The sequence below is a fragment of the Sebastes fasciatus genome, chromosome 15 (genome assembly GCF_043250625.1).
Source record: "Sebastes fasciatus isolate fSebFas1 chromosome 15, fSebFas1.pri, whole genome shotgun sequence".
Lineage (NCBI taxonomy): Eukaryota > Metazoa > Chordata > Actinopteri > Perciformes > Sebastidae > Sebastes > Sebastes fasciatus.
In genome coordinates this window covers 22,765,058-22,785,442 of record NC_133809.1, presented here as the reverse complement: position 1 = coordinate 22,785,442, position 20,385 = coordinate 22,765,058, and positions in this window count along the sequence as shown.

The window sequence follows — 20,385 nt, the reverse complement described above, 5'->3', positions numbered from 1 at the left end:
CTACTGAAGCTTTAGTTGGCTACATTCTGTTTAAACCTTGTATTTCTTTGAGCAGGCTACACTAATAGTATTAGTATTATACTATTGGTAGAATTAGATGCCAGTGGCGGCTGTGGAGGATTGTTTCCGACTCGTGTGATCTAAACATTTCCAGTAACACCAGAGCCTTGTAAAAACCAAAAGTCAAAATGTATGGAAAAAGATAAATGGAATAATTTCTAATATACACAACATGGTTTTATCTTAAGAAAATTTGTGCTTCAATCCATATTTGCCGCACACAGAGGGAGGCACGCACCTGTATTAACAGGACAGTCTAAATTACGTTTATATTTAATACACTGAATCAACTTATTCAAATTGAGGATTTTGTTTGAGGATTTGTAATTTTTTTAAAGGGTGATGACGTCAGAAAATATGGGTGTGGGGGCTCAGCTTTTCTTAGATATAAATTAGGTTGGAAACCACCGCTTTAATTATTATTAAAAATGTCGAGTTTCGGACCTTGAAAAACTGAATTCACTAGGTGTTGTAAATGTATTCTCCCTCTCTCCCTCCCTCCCTCACCCCCTTGCTCTCTGGCGGAGGCCTCATCCCCTCATCACCATAGTCTGGCTCGCTCCGTGGACCAAATCATTCTGTCTACCCCCTGCACCACAGTTGCCACGGAAACCCTGTGCGAGTGTGTGTGTGTGCGGTACTGCCGGGGGATTGGTTGCCGGGGGCTAGATGCTTTCCAATCAAACCTGTTACTGGGGGTGTGGGAGCCCCCCTTCTGTGAAAAACAGGGCGAGTGGAGGAGAGAGGGCGCTGCCTGTTGGGGCAGACTGTGTTATCATGTTGTGGTGGTTTGGACAGCGTGGGGGACAGTGTGAGGGCAGGTAGAGCCACATTCACAGTGAAAGTGCATCTTTGTATTTCTGATATCAGGGAAGATTTAAATGGAAGATTTGTTTTGTTACCCAGCATGCAGTATTGATCCAGTTCAGATACCGGCTGTGTGAATCAGACAGATGTGTTGTGCATATCAATATGAGATTTACTGCAATGTATCAAAAGCCAAAATGTTTCTTTGCATGCGAGTACCACATCTGTTCCAGTCACAGCACAACATGACAACATGTTTGATGTCATCATGACCGCAGCAGAGCCCACTGGTTTGACGCGGACGATGATCTCGGAGCCGAGCGGCGCCGCGGTGCGATGGGACGTGGCCGGCGGAACCGTCCTCCCAACTGTTCCTCGCCTCCCAGCTGTCAGAGGCACGCAGAGCAACACGACGAGAGTGACGGGCGCGCTCGCTAGGACGCCACGCTTCACGGGCCCAGCGAGAGGGAGAAGCAGAGCAAGTCGCTTCCAGCTGTGCAGGTTGAGGTATTGCCGTGGTTGTCTGAGTGGGAGCCTGCTGGCAAAACTAATGCACCTGAACAAACCCGATGAGTGCACCGTGCTGATTTAACAGGGAAGTCATTCATACCTGGAGCCTGATAATTAGACCCAACTTCCATTTAGTTTCACTTCATTATTCAGTCTGACGGCGTGTCGTCGTAACCAGTAGAGAGTTATTTCAATTAAGTCTTTATTTCTATAGACTAATCTGCCAGATGATTTATGTATTGTGCTCCCCAAGTAAAGTACAAGTACCTCAAAGGTGTGCTTCAGTACAGTACTTAAGTAAATGTACTTAGTTACATTCTAACACTGCAGTAATGCCGGCTTGTTTACTTCCACCTACAACCTGTGTTCGTCTGTGAGTCAGCCAACGACAACCTGCACAGCTGTGTTGACTCCATCTGCGCTTTCCGACATATTGAGTATATATATATATATATATATATGAGTAAAGCGGGTTGTCCTTTAACCACATGTTTGGCAGTTCGATCCCCGCCTCCTACTGTCTGCACATCGAAGTGTCCTTGAGTGAGACACTGAACCCCAAGTTGCTCCCAGGGTGCTTTGCGGCAGCCCACTGCTCCTAAATGCTTAAGATGGGTTAAATGCAGAGGTCAAATTTCATGTATGCACCTGTATGTATATGACATATATAATAAAGTTTAAGATTTATACTGCTTACAAAGCTCTGATTGGTTGGACAAAGAGCCCAATAACAGCCCTATTTAGATCACTGAAAAAAACTGAAGAAGTCGACAATGACTATCTTTACATGCGCACTAATATTCCACTATTATTCCCAATAGGACAATATTCCAAATTTGATACTGATCATGTAAACAGCATATTCCGTTTGGATATTCTGAATTCAATTCAATTTATTTTTATACAGCGTCAAATCATGACAGAAGTTATCTCAAGAAGCTTTTCATATACAGGTCTAGACCGTACTCTATAATTAAGAGACCCAACAAGAGATCCCCCCATGAGCATGCATTGTTATGCGACAATGGCAAGAAAAAAATCCCCTTTAACGGGTGGAAACCTTGGGCAGAACCCGGCTCTCAGTGGACGGCCATCTGCCTCGAGCGATTTATGTGCTTTTTCCAAATGGAGCATTTTCCGATTAGGACATGTGGGATATGCTGATATTATTCTGATTGTAAAGCATTCTTTGGACATGTATAAAGAGCAATCACAATATGCGTCTCAATTGGGGGTTTGCGCCACACAGCCTCTTGCCTGTTTACGGTATGGCCAGCTCTGTGCTTTGTACACAAACTAACCAGCCAACAGTTTGCAGAGATGCATGCCCAAAAGAAATGAAAAAGAAACACACCTACTTTTAAACATTATGAAAGTCTTAGATATCAACAGGTTTTTGTATATATGTGCAAATATCACAATGCCACCTTTTTCAAGAAGGTGGTTGAAGGAATGAAAGAAGGAGGCTGTGTTCGCACGGTCAAACAAGTCCACCGCCTTTGGCAAACTTTGAAAAAAACATGTTTTTGACGCAAAGAAGCAAAATGGCACAAGCGGCTCCTGCCGTTACACTTTTCTATATTTTGACGCGATAAACAACATGTTAGGGCATCGACCCCTGTCAAACACAGCCGAGAATGGCGTTGATGAGGGATTCACTGGCCCCGGTTATAAGGATGCCCTGAGCTCCTCAAAAGGACCAGATGATGATGTAAGAATAGGGAAGAACACAACTAGGTAGCCAGCTGACTTGTTTAGCTAAATGGTTTGTTTGTAGGTCAGCGTGACGTACGTTACAGGGACGTGTTACGTTAATCACAGTATGTATGGCTGCATGTAAACGGGAATATTAGTGGAGGGCAAAAAATGAATATTTTGTGCATGTACACGTAGTCAGTGATTCAGAGGTCTCAAACCAGGCTAACATAACTGACCTGAGCCCCCGACCTGGTGGGGGTTCCATGTCTTATCCTCTCAACATGGCTGCTTCACCCTGCTGAACATCCCAGTTCCTTGATTTGAGCTCAAACTGTCTGCCAGTTTATTTCAGGACATTTAGCGTTCCAAAGCAGCGGGCGGGTTGATGTTAATCTTATCTGAGATGTTCGTTATGATCATATGATGTTTGGTGCATTTTTACAGTCACAACCCTTACATCCTGTGTGACAATGCGGAGCTTGTGATGCTTCGCGCCCTAGGCCGAGCATCTGGAGGGCCCTCCAGGAGAAACTGTATGATGTGTCTGATTAACAGAGACTCTTTAAGACTAAGAGGAATTGAGTGGCTCTGGTCTAACTTTGTCCCTGTGGGCCATTAACAAAGACAGTCTGTCTGAATCTATGTCTGTGTCTGTCTCTTTCTCTTAGTGTGCCTCTTCCCTCTCTATCTGATCCACTTTTTCTGCTTACCAGGAGTTCTGCAGCCATCAATCTCTGCCTGTCTCCGTTTCTGTCGTATATGTCTTCCTCTCTTTGTCTCTCAACTCTGCTGTCTCCCGTCAGGCCTGCTGCCTCCAGATACCATATCTTCTCTTAATCTACTCCTGAATTACAGCAGAGCCAGCATCCCAGAGGGAGCGCTTTAGATTGCTTGCAGAGGAGAACGGGATAAAGAGGGAGAAATTGAGAGAATGAGGTTCAGCAGATTAGAGGGAGGAGATGCCATTTGCAACAAAAGATGTCTTAATGAGATGATTGATGTCGTGCAGGAGAACAAAAAAGACTTCATTGATCCTCGAGTCGGCGGAGGAAAATGCAACAAATTATCAAATGGCCCAAGAGAGATTGACGAGGAGAAAAAAGACGTATTGCATTTCAACTTTCCATTCATGTGCAAACCTGACAGCCTCTTGGAAAAAGAGACACCATTATCAAACTGATTGATGCGTGACACGCAACATGCGACTAACACACCTCCCTTCTCGCCGGGTGAGATGACGCACGAGATAACTGCATTGTTTCTGTTTGCTCCATCATAATCAGACACCGGGCACCATCTCTCTGACATTCAGGAGAATTATGTTGCTAGGAGCAACCGCAGGAGGACGGTAGTGACGCTCTGACGCGTCTCTGTAGCACCTCGACTTGTTATCCCCCCACAATATCTATATTTATAACACTCAACTCTGGCAGGAGGACTCGTCAGACAGCTCTGGTGCATTAGAGAGCGATGATAAAAATCAACAACCACTCAGCAAATACTCATAGTAACAAATAATAAAGAATAGTGGGTTGATAGAATCCAAAAACAGCCGCTAAATGAAATCCAACAGTGCCAGCGGAAATGCTTCGACAGCTGAGTTTTCTGCAGTGCCAGTATAACGGCGTACAGCGTGGTGCAGCAGAAGACGCCAGCATGTCACTATACCATTTCCCTGCAGCCCTGGGGTCAGGTGTCAAATGTCTGTTCGCTACGTGTGAGTCACAGCGTGTTCAACAGAGGCAGGACTTGTCATAGCAGGAGGGCGCCCACGCAAACAACGGCGGCGGTGGATGGCACATCAATGAGCCTTCAGATCTCTCGATGGCCAGTTATTCTGCGGTATGACACAGGGGAAGTGGCAGGATTGATAAGCGTCAATCAAAAATGTCGCCGCGCGGCAGGAGAAGTGGCCGGGAATGTTCCTCTGAGACTTGCAAAGTGTCACTCCCGCTCCTCAGGCTAATATCTTTCAGTTATTGATACTGTCGCAGGGCCAGGAAACTGATCTGATCCAGGGTGTTACAGTAGTCCCCGTCTTTTCCAATCTGCTTCACCTCTGTCTTCCAGGGCCCACAGTGGCCAGCCATGCCATATGGCTCTCTGCTTTGAGCCAGGGAGTCAAGGAACACCAAATTAATTCTACGCACTGAAGGATTAAATCGCCCCGGCCTCCATCACACTAAAGCCGGTGAAAAATGTGTTGCTTTCTTACAGTTTCCCAGGCGCAGACAGCTTTCTCGACTCTACATAGACACTTTAAATACTGTATATGTTGCAGATATTTAGATTAATCTATTAAATATTAAATTATAATTATATAATTATTCGCCAACTATTTTGATAATAGGTTTGAGTCATTTTTTAGAAAAAAAGTAAAAATTCTCTGATTCCAGCTTCATAAAATGTGAATATTTTCTGGTTTCTTTACTCCTCTATGACAGTAAACTGAATATCTTTGAGTTGTGGACAAAACAAAACGTCATCTTGGGCTTTGGGAAACACTGATCGACATTTTTCACCATTTTCTGACACTTTATAGACTAAACAACGAATCGATTAATCAATAAAATAATCAACAGATTACTAGACAATGAAAATTCTCATTAGTTGCAGCCCTAGACAAATATATATATACGTATATAGCCTACAGCCAAATGTACAAATTGTCTTTAAAATATTGGACATGTACATTTTAGGGACCTGGAATGTGCAAAAATAAATCTCAAGCAGGAATAGGAATTTCACATATTTTTGTCTCAATGAAAAACTGTTGCTCAAAACTTTATTCAAACGTGCATATGTAACTGTGCCATAGGAAAATACTGCAATATTTTGTGCGCTTGCATATTTGTTCAGCTCCTGTTTCCCCTAAAATATAATTAGATCCAAACAGCATACACCTAATGAGGTTACAGTTTCTGTCGTGTCAGGCTGATTTATGATGTTCGATGTTTATGATGCTGTTGAAAGAAAGTGTCACCAAGAATTTACATACAGAACAAATAGCGCCTGCGTGTCTGACAGCTTTTGGTTCCACGTCCTAGAGGAGACGGGACAAAAACCTGTTGGTGCACCTTGGAGGTTGCGTGACTTCCGTCATCTGAACGATTTTATCCCAAGGCAGTGTACGAAACCAGACAGTGAGCGAAACCAGAGGTGTCTATGAACTAAACAGGAGTATGGACAGGAGAATGTCAGACCGTAGACTCATCAATCATTCTTAGAGGCCTTAGAGGTAATATTATAATGACTTATTAGAGCTCCTGTCTGTCTGCTGTCAGTCAGTTTAGATGTTCAGTACTGTACATGTGTGTTTTACGCAGAGGTGAAAAGAATACTAGAAAATTGTACTCAAGTAAGTACTGTTATTACTTTAAATACATTTTACTCAAGTAAAAAGTACTTGTGTAAAAAAATGTACTTAAGTAAAAGTAAGTCAGTTAAAATGTACTCTGAGTACTCTGTGTTATTTTTTAAAAAGGGGAGGGGGGTGATACATGATACTGCTGTAAAATTAAACGTCCCATATTATAAAAAATGAGATTTTCATGTTTTTTTATTATAAAACAGGCTTAAGACTATATAAATACTATGTAAGTATCGAAACACTCAATCCAAAGGGAAATACACACAGCCCGTATTCAGAAACTCTGCATTTGAAACAAGCTGTTAGGATTTCTGCCCATTCATGATGTCACGAATATACAATATTTAGACCCTTTACACAATTTTAAACGCAAACATTCTGAATGTGTCCCAGTTTATTCCTGGTTTAAGTGTATGTGAATGTCATCAGCTGACAGGAAGTAAACATGGACCCAAGCTGTTGCCTGGCAACGCAATTCTGTTGCAATTCCGGCAAAATGCCCTAAAACGGAGCGTTTCAGACAGAGGGTAAATACAGGCATATTCAGACTGACAGTATGAGGAAAATAAAGTTTCTTTTGAACATTACAGCATGTAAACTTGTTCTAGTAGAAACACAAATTACAAGTATGAACCTGAAAATGAGCATGATATGGGACCTTTAAATAACATCTTTAGGCTACAAAATATATTGCATTAATGTCAACTTATACACAGCATGGAACAGCCACAAGACCCCTTCAGTCCAAACCAACAGAACCAACAGCACTCTGCAGTCTGTGCATACAACTGATTATCAATTATACATACAGTATACAACCGCCTTCCTCAAAGTAGCTTCACAAGAATTAACTAGAAAAGAGACAAAACTCAACAGACAATTCAACAAAAACGACTAACAATAAATAAAATGAGCTATGAAACACCAAAGCGCCTGAACCAACTGTAGAATAAAGCAGCAGCAAAGCAGACGTGGACATGTCGAAACAATATATACTCCAGCTGTCACAGCTACAAACACACATATCACAACAAAGCATAGACTGTGCACTCTTTACGCATCACGTAGCACAAACACCTGTTAACATTATCATGAGAGTTCAGTCAGTGTTGTTGTACTCACCTGTCTGAACGGCACCTGCAAGTCCTCCTCCAATCTGCTCCTGGTTCAACTTCTCACTCAACTTCTTAAGGTGCTCGCCTGGTGATGCATTACGTCAGTCATTAATTCAGATAGATGTGACATTTCCATTAACTATGCAGAGGTACAATAATGCAAATTTTAACCACACCTTGTAATGCTAGCTGTCTTCACACATTTACATTCTTCTTTGATACAGTAACGAGAGTAGCCTAAATGTAATTTGTGACTTCCACCCTGGATTTTACATAATATTTACCAGTGGCACAGATGTACACTACAATAACATTATGTAACTTTTGTGTAAATGTGATGTTTAAGGTGATATTATGTAAAAGTCAAAGAGGAGAATCTGCATACGTAGAAGAGGGAAGACCAGGTGAACATCAATATTGGACAATTCTGCGACACTTTCTGTTTAAAGCATGGTTAGGGTTATGCAACTACAACACCTGGAAGTCCAGGGCAGTGTCCTAGAAATTACATCCATTTTGGATGATTCCACACACCTGCAAAGTAGTGTGCCCTGTGTGCGTGGCAAAGTGGACTGGAGCTCAGGGTGGTGGATGGGCGTGCAGCATGTCAAACAGGAGACCAGAATTCACATCCAGTCACAGACCTGGTACGTGACTGGTTGACCACCTGTTTACTAGAACCTGAGAGCCGCTGGTACCGAGGGAAACCTGTGACATAGTTAGAAAACACCGCTATTTCATAACCATCAATCTTATATTATTTGTAACATGGCTATATGGAAATAAATAGGTTTTTTGAACAAAACTCCCAGTAAACAGACAATATGTAAACAATAAACATGACCAAAACATGGAGAGCGCCTGAGTATATCTTTATAAATAGTATCATAAATGGTGTATTTTTGTGTATTTTCATCAAATGTATAGTTACAGTTGTAGTCAAAGAGTATAGTAGAACACATTCAGTTGCATCATTGTCTGTGGGATCTTGGTTTTAATGGTGACACTACCTTTAAAATTAAGATTATAATCTCCATGGTAATATAGTTTAGTTCACTTACAATTTATTTGTATTCCTTAGCTTCTTGCATTTAAAAAGAGACCATATATATATATATGCTTATAAGCCTTATGGTTGAGGAGCTAGTCCTGATTCAATTATGGGTAGTTAGTTTAGGCATTTTTTCAGAGGAATAGGGCTATGGTACGGGAAGTTAATTAACCCTAACCATGATCGTTCCCTGACCTTAACCCTAATTTAACCATGCACAGTCTTTTCCTAACTTTATCCATACTATAGAAGTGCAGATATTGCAAAAGGAGAGAATTTTAATAACGTTGGCACTGGATATAAAAACACGCAATTCTGGGTTTTCCGGTATAGTGCACTAGAGTTGGATGGTCTGACATGTTGCATGCCTATCCACCACTTCATCCTCCACACCCTTATTTACTCCCTCTTTGCATAAAGGGGTGCACTACCTCCTGCGTACTGAACATTGGCATTGGACATAAATTGTGAAACACAGAATCGTCCAATACGAACGTAATTTCAGCATCGCATGGCCCCATCGATGCTTACGTCAAAGAACACCAGATTTTTTTGCAATCCAATCTCGCTCCCACAGGTCCAGATTGCGTAATATGATTGCAGTAAAAAAAAGAAAAAAGATTTTTGGCGCTTTGAAACACAACATGGCTCACGTGCGTCCATCGTTTCCCCACTTTAGACGATGATTTGCAGCTTGAGCCCTACATCATGGCCAGATCACAGCGGGAGCCGTGCAGAAGGTGCAGATGGTATTTCTTCTCCTCTGGCAGGCAGAACGGGCCAGAAATCGAATAAGGAATTTCTGAAAGTGTTGGCCCTGAGCGCGCCCGCCGGCCAATCAACGTAATCCAACCCAGTGGACAGCTATAACCGAGTGTTATTTGTTTTTCATTGCATCGTGTAATTACTCCCCTCCTCCCTGAAGAGAGCCAGGGCCAAGGCAGCTGTGGCTGGGAGGAGAAGAATCGGATAGATAGATAGATAGATAGATAGATAGATAGATAGATAGATAGATAGATAGATAGATAGATAGATAGATAGATAGATAGATAGATAGATAGATAGATAGATAGATAGATAGATAGTTTAGGGGAACAGTTGGTTAGGAGCCAGTGTTTTGAGATCAGGGACTGAGGGAGTATGGAGAGATTGAAGGTGGGGTTGATGTACTGCGAGGGAGTCTTCCTGTGCACATTGGAGAGGACTCGTTACTCACAGTCGATGAAGCCATCCAAGTCACCTTCTTCTGCACTCTCCGTGCACCGTCCCACCCGCTCATCTCAGCATGCGCACATCAGCCCACGAGCCAAGAGAGGACCGGGGTGTGGTGAAGCCTGTTGAGAATACACTAACACTAACAGTATGAGACAGCTCGGCTCGAGTCCCTCCTGACACATTATTATTCTCTCGTTAAAACAGCCCCGAGTAAAATCACGTTAAATAACTGTACTTTGTCTGATGTGGGTGGATGCGCGGGGTCACGCTGATCAACTGGTCGGTAAAAGACAAATCCAGGATGCTGCTGCTGCAGAGCCTTGAGTACGACTAGAGGACGTCACATACACTCTCTCGCCGGAAAACAAACTAAAGGTCATCGGAGCTAATCAGTTGCACCATTCCAGCCACCTCGGCCCAGTAATGAGATCATGGAGATCCCCGGTGAAGAATGCCACGCTCAGTCAAGGCCGTTGCGAGACGGGCCGAATGGGCTCCGTGGGCGAAGAAACTACAGGTTGAACTAGAAACATGTGGACAGCTGGCTAATGTAACTGCAGCTGATGTGACTGCAAGCCTGTCTTCACCCCAGCTAGAGGAGTTTCTCTCCTGCCCTGGGGGAATCCAGATAGCAGAGATAAGTCCATGCAGGGTCGCTGCAAAACACAATGAGGACAGCTCTTTTCATTCAGAGACAGAGAGCAGGACAGGAGATAAGAGTCCTCTTTTCATCGTCCATTTGCGCAGAGGGGATGATGGAGAGACAAAGCTTGATATGAAAGGTGATGGAAGAGGCAAATACAGTTACATTTCTCAGGTTTTGTCATCGCGATGGTCACGGATGAGCACATACCAGGTGGCGAGCAGCGCAAGTGAAAGTAGGGGAGAGCAGAAATAGGGGAGGGATTGTAATGCAGAACACATGAGAGTGGAGGGATGCGGTCAGAGGGGAACTTTGTCTTTTTACGAGCACATCATTCCATCATTTTTGGTGCGAAAAAATGCAGCTTTTTCCAACATCTCGCATTCGATCCTGCGGCCTCCAGTGGCTCAGAAACCCTAAAACTGTTGTTTTTTTTGTTCTCCGCTGGATGTAAACACTTCCATATGTGTGTAGACTTAAGGAGTGGACCTTATAAGCAACCGCAATTCTCTAAAGCGTGGACGTCCAACAAAACATCTGTGATGATTCATAATCCGAGTCATTATGCATGCAGTGCTGTACACATGGGGATGGATAGTTTGTAAGTGAGGAGATAGAGAAAGAGAGGGGTGCAGTAAAGGGGTGTGGGGATGTGGGGGGGGGGAGTAGTGCTGGAATGAAAACTGTCTTGTCGACAAAAGTGAAATATCTGAGGCTTGGCCGGGGACCAGAGTTGGGGATGGGGAAGTTTATTGTGATACTCTGCGTTGGAGCTGCCGCGCTCCCTCTTTACTCCGGAGCGTCGAGTGGTCAGGGATGTGAGGCCCTCATGGCGATTAAAGGCCTACACAAAAGAATACTTTGATTCTTTGCACTGGGAGTGTTGTGGTATAAGATGAGGAATGTGACATGATAGTGGGCAGTGTTACTTTGATGGTTTATCTTGGGTGGACGTGCCGCTGAGGAGGGGAGGAAGGAGGATGCAGTTTGATCTGGTTGGAAGAGCAGGTGTAGGCGGCGGTGGCCTTGAGTGACAGGTCAGTGAATTGGACTGGGGAAATCTTAGGCCCTCTGATAACAGCTCATTAAGACTACACTCACAACAAGCCTTCTGAAAAGCCTTTGTTTTGGCCTTAGGGTCCACACTAAGCCAGCTTTTGCACCCTAAAGTAGAGGTGTTTGAGGTCTCCAGAGTGGATGAATATCACTTCTAAGCCTCTTTGTTATCACTTACTTTACAGTAAATCTCAATACAGTGGATCACACAATAGAGGTATTGGCATTAACCTGTATTTATGTTTTTGAAAGACAACTTAAAGGGCCTGTATGTATTTTTTTTACATGTATAAACGTGTTTTAATCGTTTTTTTTGCCAATGTGTGAACAGGTTGTAACCTAACCTTCCACAACTTTCTGGGTTTCCTCCATCAGCCTGTAGACTGCTTTTAATGTGAAGAACCCGGGCCCGTTTTTCCGGGAAAATCCAACAGATGTGGCTTCAGCTCCAGTGTGCAACCATAGCTAATGTTCGGTTAGAACTGGAGTCCGCTAACGCCAACAAACGACCTGCCCCCACTTCAACTCAGACTCGAACCCAAACTACGCGGAAGCACAAAAAAAACAAAGTTATATCTAGTGAAGTCCATCTGGTAAAACAGGAATGCGACTGACGGACAAAAACAAGTGTTGTGGGAGTGTGTGTGCACGTGGGAAGTGAGTGGTGAAGCAAGAGAGAGAGAGCAGCGGTGAAACGAGCGAGCAGCTGAGCAGAGGAGAGTTAGTTTAGCTTTGAAAATATCAAGTGAATGTACAGTGGAAGTTGCAGTTTGTGCAGAAATAAATGCTGCAGCTCCTCAAGACCAACAGACGTTTCCTGTGTCTTGTTTCCCAGCGGGAAGTGGATTGACCGGGGTTGAATCCAGAGCGAGTAACGTTGTTGACTACGGCCCAGGAGACCAAAACTACTGTGGTTTTAGCTGACAACATTAGCTTAACATGATGCCTGTCAATCACGTTCAGTATCGTGTGTCGCCTCACTGTTTTAACCAATGCTCATTCGCGTCTACGTAGCAGGTGTTACTGTTAATAAGCAATTCCCTTTAAAAATCATAAAAGTATTGAATTTGGCTGTATTAAAGTACAGTATAGAGGATTACAGAGAGCAAGAGGGGACAGAAAGGAGGTTTAACCAGGTAGCACTTGCTTTTGTTGTTTGCTGACCGAAAGAGGATGAAGAAGATGTGATTTGGCTGTTTTCTTATTGTTTAGGTGTTTCAGTGGTGGACACAGATCTTAACCTGTTGGATGAAGTCAAAGGGCTCTGAAACAATATGTATCTTTATGAACATGGCATGTTAAGGTCTGCGTTGTTAAGAATCCTTCAGGGTCCCTTCGACCCATTCGGAGCCCCTGACTGGGACTCTTCGCTGCATGATGGATTAAGGCTGTTGTAAATAATCAACTCAAACTCATTTTCATTTCATCTTCAAGAAAACAAAGTTCTGGACTGACTACAAAGCTTGGTTTGGGGTTGCTGCCATATTTGTTAGTTATTAATACCAGACAATAATAATTTGAGAAAAAGAAAGAGTCTGGGTGGAACTAGTGGTGTGAGAGGCAAGCAAACAGATCCTTAAACATATCTCCATTTAGAACTTTCTGAAAATCAGAAAGTCAGGGTTTTGACTTTGAGGTTGTAGTTTTTGTGGGAGTCAGCAGTCATTAGAGGAACTTGCACCTTAAAGCACTTCTCAGCTGGCTTCAGTATTGAGCCTTTGTGTTTGATTGGTGCGAATACGATTACACTCCACTTGTTTATCATTTATTAAACTCGGCAATGAAAGGCTCATGAATCCACAAGGCGAGATGACAGCGTGTGCACTTCAAGGAATGAGGTGGAAAATCAGAATGCCGAGATATTTCGGTTTATGGCTTGATGGTCCGTGTTTGTGAGTGTGTGGACATGTGTTTGTGAGTAAGTGCCCATGTGGGAGGACTGATAATGTGTCTGTCGTGTGTGTGTATGATGGTATTGGTATGTGAGGTCGTTGTAGGGAGGAGAGTTCACACGCCCCCGGCTCCCATCACTCTTCGTTTTTCTCCTCAACTTTATCTGCCTCCGTGAAATCTCACCACTTCGAGGGGAACAGGGGGAAATTCCAACCTCGGTCGGTGAAACACTATACAAACATATTACAGCTCATGTGTACATCTGGAACACAGGCGTGTGTTTAATGCCTCCTCCCTCAGCTTACCCTCTAATGCAGCAAGTAAGTAACACTTAAAGTATGATTGCATAGTCCATCTGGGATGTAATGTGATTTCACTTGGAGCAGTGATTCCCAACCAGGTGTACTGGTACCCGAGGAGTATATATTTGTGTAAATAAGCACACAGGAGACAGCAGCAGGTGTCGTCCCTTATAACAATACTTGCCAGGGGGGATAGTGCAAAGATTGCGGAGTAGCTCATCTAATTAAAAAAATTAGAAAGGATGATTTGATTAAAAAAATATATAAACAGAGTCATCAATAACACCTGAGCACAGACAGACACGTTCTGCGAGTGTGTGAACACCAGTTAGCAAGCGAGCAGAGACGTTGAAACAGATAAAAGTAATGTATAAATGGTTTAATTATTATATTAAATGGATTAGTTTGGGTGTTTTGAAGTGGGGTTGTATGAGGTACTCATCCATAGTAGGTGTATTACCTACAGTAGATGACGGTCGCCACGCCCCCAGTTTGAAGAAGCAGACAGGAGTTACAGCAGTCCTTTAATATTAGTTAAATACTATCCCGTTTAAAATTAATTTGAATAAACACATTTGTTACATGGAGGATTGTGTCTGGATTGTGTACTGGAGCTGACAGGGCTGTGGGGATATAGCTATATACTGTATAGAAGAAGTGGACGTAGTCATCATAACGTAACCTAATGGTTTGTGGACTGCCGTTTTGAAGCCTCGAGTTCGGCAATTTTGGCCGTCACCAGAAGTTACACGAGAGGGTGGAGCTAAGTACAACCGAACGCTGAATAAGACATTTTCAGGTGACCAAAGGTTACAATTAACTTTGATGAACTGAAAACAAACTGTGAAAGGGTTGACGTTGTAAGACCAGACCGGACAACGCCGTGGTAGCGACTTGTCAATCACAAGGTAGCCACACCCCCTAAAGCATACCCTGCTTTATGGTCTATTGGACTCTAAATGGGACCATAATTTACTAAATGAACATCATGCTGTATTGAAGAAGACTTGAAACTAGAGATTGAGACCATAAACTCATGTTTACAATGTTTACTGAGGTAATAAATCAAGTGGGAAGTAGGGTCATTTTCTCATAGACTTCTATGCAGTCGGACTTCTTTTTGCAACCAGAGGAGTCGCCCCCTGCTGGCTATTAGAAAGAATGCAGGTTTAAGGCATTTCCTCACTGACTTGACTTTTCAGACCCTGGAGTTGCCTACCTGGTATATCTGAGAAAAAAGGTTGGGAACCACTGAATGTCCCACCAACCTCCCACCTAATAAAATCTCCCTCCTCCTCCTTCTGTTGTCTCTACCATACACACATATATAAACACTCAAAAAATGCATGAATGCTAGAATGCACACATAGCAGATTTTCACTTTCCTCCAGTCCACCTTTTTTGTTTCTCGGTGGAACTTTTCCACCATGCGAAATCCAATCAGACATGCAGCTGGGCTGCGAGGAGGTGGAGAAAGAAAGTGACAGGGAAATGCAAAAAGAAAGGTCGCGTTTCACGCGGCCATCCATCATTTTTACAGTCGAGGTTGCAGACTTTGGGTTTTGCACGTTTTAGCGGCGTGGAGTGGCTGGTAAAGGGGCGGGAGACGGTGCCAGGGGAGTGTTCACTTTTAAGATAAACTGGTCTGATGAAAGAGGAGCCCTCGGCCTTGCAGTGGCCCCCATCATCCATCTGGTGATGTCACTTGTGAGTGTGTGTGTGTGTGTTGGTGTGTGGAGCTTTAGTCTATTAAGTGACCCTGCAGTAAGGCCTCTGGGAAGTAAGGGGGGGGTTGTCAGGTGGAAGGATGATGCTTCTCGGCTATCCTCGGCCCCAAACCCATTTGTGTGGTGCGTGCATGCACGTGCACACCGTAAGTATGAAGCGCTTGTCAAAGACGGACCCCACCCATGTTCAGCAGGAACCTGAAACCTCTCAGAACATGGTAGGAGGAAAGGAGATGGAAAGAAGAAAAAGAGTGGAGGAGACATTTAGGGGCCCCCGAGTGCCAGAGGTATCATTACCTTTCCATTTCACTTGATGAAACCCATTTGGCTGGATTAGTTTCACACTCTCAATGGGACCCCGAGGTGAAGGGAGCCTCCCATCAGGATTAGCGAGGTGCAGAGGGCCGCAGACAGCCGGGTGATGAAGAGGAAGAAGAACCTCTGTGCACTGGCTCCGCCTCTCTCCACAACAAAGGGACGCTGCTGGTTTCTGCAGACTAACAGAGGCGGGGCTTCATGCTTGGCAGGCGACAGACGTGTGTGTGTGTATGTGTGTGTGTGTTAACGAGAGAAAGTGTATCTGGACTGAGAGCCAGCCAAGTTGCCAGTCTGAATGAAAATGAAGGACGATGATTGGACTTGCCAAATTGGAGGGGATATTAAATCTAGGAAGCAAAACCACTTGATAATGAGTTTTTGTAGCACTGTGTGTGTATGTGTGTGTGTGTGTGAACGTGCATGTATAAACTAAGGCATGTGTGCGTGAGTGCATGTGTGTTTGTGTTCACACCTGTGGGCTCTGTCATCTTTGCTCCTAATTATCCGCAGCATAAATCAACGGTGGGTGCGTTGCCATGGCAGCCCGCAGTAGGCAGGGTGCTGGTGATGGTAGAGGGAGAGCGCCAGAGCTATTTCATTAACCTTTAAAGGACTTGGTATTTATTTTAGTAGCAGCACTATGAATATAAATTTGTCATTTTGAAAAGGGAAATGACCAGGTAATAAAAATACTTTCTCTCTCTCTCTCTCTAGGATCTCTCTCTGTCCCTGCCAGGTTTTTAGCCACACTAGCTGCATGGCTCTAGGGATGATGGCAATGGCGGTCGGTCAGACAGCTTGTCGTTCCAGCGCTTTGGTTCAGACTGAATTATCTCAGCAACTATTGGATGCGTTACCATGCAATTTAGTACTTTGATATATTATCCCCATCAGGACTAATTCTAACAACTTTGGTGATCCACTGACTTTTTGCCTAGCACCATCATCAGCTCAAAGTTTCAATTCATTCAATACTTTGATTTATGACTAAATATCAGACTTGACTGTACTTTGTGTGTGGTAATAAGTAATATTAAAGCCACCATTGTGCCTATAAGTACAGCCTCATACTGCTGTAGCATGGCTGTAGACATACTCTTGTTCTGAAATACAACAGTACACACTTTTGTAACTGACCATGTGGATTGGGTCGACAATATATATCTCCTGAAATCACTTCACAGTAATACCCATGGTCAGCCGATTAGACTGTTATCAGGTCATTAAAAGTGCATTATCAGTGGTTATCAACCTCATAGATGTGGGTTAGAAGGGCCCTGCCACCCCCACTAGTAGGTTTTGTAATCTATTCACAAGGGCGATCACCGAAAGAAGGAATAAAAGAAGATGACAGTGCCCTCTAGCGACTGTAGTAATTATGACAAGAGCAAAAAAGGAAGTCAGGCACTGTAGTATAAACAATGCCATATGGGGTGGGAGGTCGGGGGCGATGGATAGCACACGGAACACAATACTTTCAGGGGTCGCATCCCGTGTGAAACCAACGACGTGTAGTTGTCTTTGTGTTCACAAGTTTCACTTTAACTTTTGAAACACAGTTGTTATAAACCAGAATGCATTTTTCCCACTAAACTTAACTAATAACTAAACCTAAAGAAGCTGTTTTGTTTGTGTTCAAAACGTGACGTTTCATGCCGTTTTAAAACGTGTTAGAACGTGTTGCTTTTGAGTTTCACTTTCACTTTTACAACGTACTAGATGAAGGCGTAGAAGGCCCCTTCTGACCTACATCTATGACGCTTATAGCAAGCGATAATGCACATTTAATGGCCTGATAACAGTCGAATCGGGTGCCATGGTTCAGGTTAGTTAGGGCATGTAAACAATGTTGTAATTAAGCAGCAGGACTGCTTTGTGACAATTCTGGATTAACAGTATCTTTGCATTTATGCGATGAAGTGCCTTGATTTGTCAGTTATTTGTTTAATTCACTGGGTTAGCCAAAAACAGGTGTTTACATATAGTTATTTGATATATGAAAAGTTTCTCAATTGAATTTTAATAATAGATCTATTAGATACTGTAAAATATATGTCGGCATTACAATATAAAATGACATATATCATGATAGAAGAATGCTCCGGTCAGTGGGCGGTGCTCGGTTTTGTCTCGACTGTTTTTGGGATCAGCGCTGCCTATAGTTTGACTGTTTGATCAGAGTTCGCGAGCAGCTGCTCAGAGACAATTTCAACAAAAATGTAGCTGTCTTACTGTTGTTTCGTATCCACGCCTAGAATTGTGAGGCTTTGTGCTTTTAAACAGTGGATAGTTTGTTGAGGTTGAATGAGGATTAAACAGGATGCCATCCCAAATAAGATAATAACCTCCATACCAGCCTGTTTTCAATGCCTGTTCAGTGTTCCCTGAGAAGACTAATGGAAATGACTATCACACAACCATCTGAAAAGGATTGAGAAACTTGTCTTGTGAGATGCTCTGCCAACGCAGTCATGTGTTGTTAGTTAACTTACATACTGTATAGCTGCATGCAAAATCTTTAAGTTGAATTCCTTTAGACAGAACATGTGCTCAGCCGTGGACTGAGGCCAGTCAACAATCACTGCATCCTGTGCTGTCGAGGAGAAAAAAAAGAAATCAGAGACATGGAGCCTTATAAAACACACCTGAGGTTCATCATTGAATGTGTAAAACTGAAAATGTATCGCCATAAAAAATAATAGTAGCCGTAACATCTTACCTCTGCAGAGTTCTTTTATGGACATATCTGATTCTCCTGTCTAGGAAGAACATCACCAGGAACAGACAAAAGGCTGACGTTTGCAGTAGCAGCCCTCGGGGGCAACAAGGCCGACGTACTGTTGAAGGGTCTCTTTGTGTGCTGGGATCATGGGCGTTTTGGCTGCCATTCGCTGGTTAAAAAAGAGCATCCTCCAGATGCCTCAGCAGTAAGCGAAGCCTCTGTTAACCACTGGTAATTCGATTGTGCCACATGATTTCTTGGTGAGTAATCCACGAATGGGCACTCAGTGAAAACAGCTTGGCATCCAGGCCTAATGAGCCAGAGGAATGGGGGAGGAGGGGGGGAAGATGACAGAGAGGGGGCAAATGAGAGACCAGAGGGGGATAAGGGGGGGGAGAGATGTGGTGCAGTACAGGCTGAAAGTGAAGAAAAGAATGCGACAAAAAGAAGTAAAATAAAAAACAGCTGATTCACATCAATGCGGCCTGCGGAAGGAATCGCATCAGTGGCTGAGTCAAAGAACTAAATCAAATACTTTCGTGATGAAACTTCGGTGTTGTTTTTTCATGGATGTGAAAAATCCGAGCAGATGAGACACGCACACTCGCCCCAGCATGAGACGTTAACTGACGAAAAGCATGCACACACGGCATGTGTAGAGCTGTAAATCTCTGTGTGGATCTGGATTGTTTCAAGCTAAGAGAAGAAAGTGCTTTCGGAGGCGGCCAAGTGATGACACTCCCTCCTTCATGGTTCCTCTCCAGGCGCATTCAGAGCCTGACGAAGAGGAAACAGAAATGTAGGGTGTGGAATCCTATGGAAATTGTGTTGACTACTTCAAATAGACCTTAATTGACCCCCGTGAGGGCCCGCAATCCTGATCGACTTTACTGTCTTTCAGAGGCTGTAGCAGGTTCAGTTTTAGAGCGAATGTATATATATCATATGAGATAAGAAAACCTAAGCAATCAACTGGTACCAACCATGTCATGCTGGCTTGTCGGGAAGGAGGATAAACAATGTTCCAAATTTAGACTGAATTTTGGCGAGGAAAAACTGGCATGGCCATATTCAAAGGGGTCCCTTGACCTCTGACCTCAAGATATGTGAATGAAAATGGGTTCTATGGGTACCCACAAGTCGCCCCTTTACAAACATGCCCACTTTATGATAATCACATGCAGTTTGGGGCAAAAAACATGCAGTTATTTGAATGCAGTATAAATGTGTTATTTTCGCCTATTCTATAAATGGTGTGTTTGAATATTTCTGCATACTGGAGTCCCTAAACAGTCTTGAATTACATAAACTGGGTATCACTGTAAAGCTGAGACTTGTGGATTTAATGAGCCCAACTGTACTCATGTGTGATGATGTTAGTCCCCATAGTAGCTATTTCATTGTAGTGGGACAATTTTTTTTAAATTTGACCTCACTGTATAAAATGACCTGTGGTGACCTCTAGGATAATCACAGCCTCATGAAACTATACAGCCACAAACTACAGACCTAGGGCATTCAGAGGATGGATGGCTTTCCTAGGTAGATTGACAATAACGGGGTTTCTGAGCAGTTTCCAGAACACAAGTGCTCGCCATCCAATGGCCTAAAAATGCAATTCTTGCAGAAATCTCCAAATGTCAAAAGTTTTTTCTATGGTGCTCCTCAAGGTCTTGGTGTCTTAATGTGATATTTTGGAGGAATTATTGATCATTTTTATCAATTCTTGAGTGGTAACAAATGCGTGTAACAAACGGTATCAACCCAAACATTGCTGCAACAACTTATGATAAATAATAGAGCATGGGGATAACCATCATATACTTCTATCATAACATTCTTAGCCCTTATACACTTTCACAATTTATTTTTAATTAATTAATTAATTAATTCAAGTT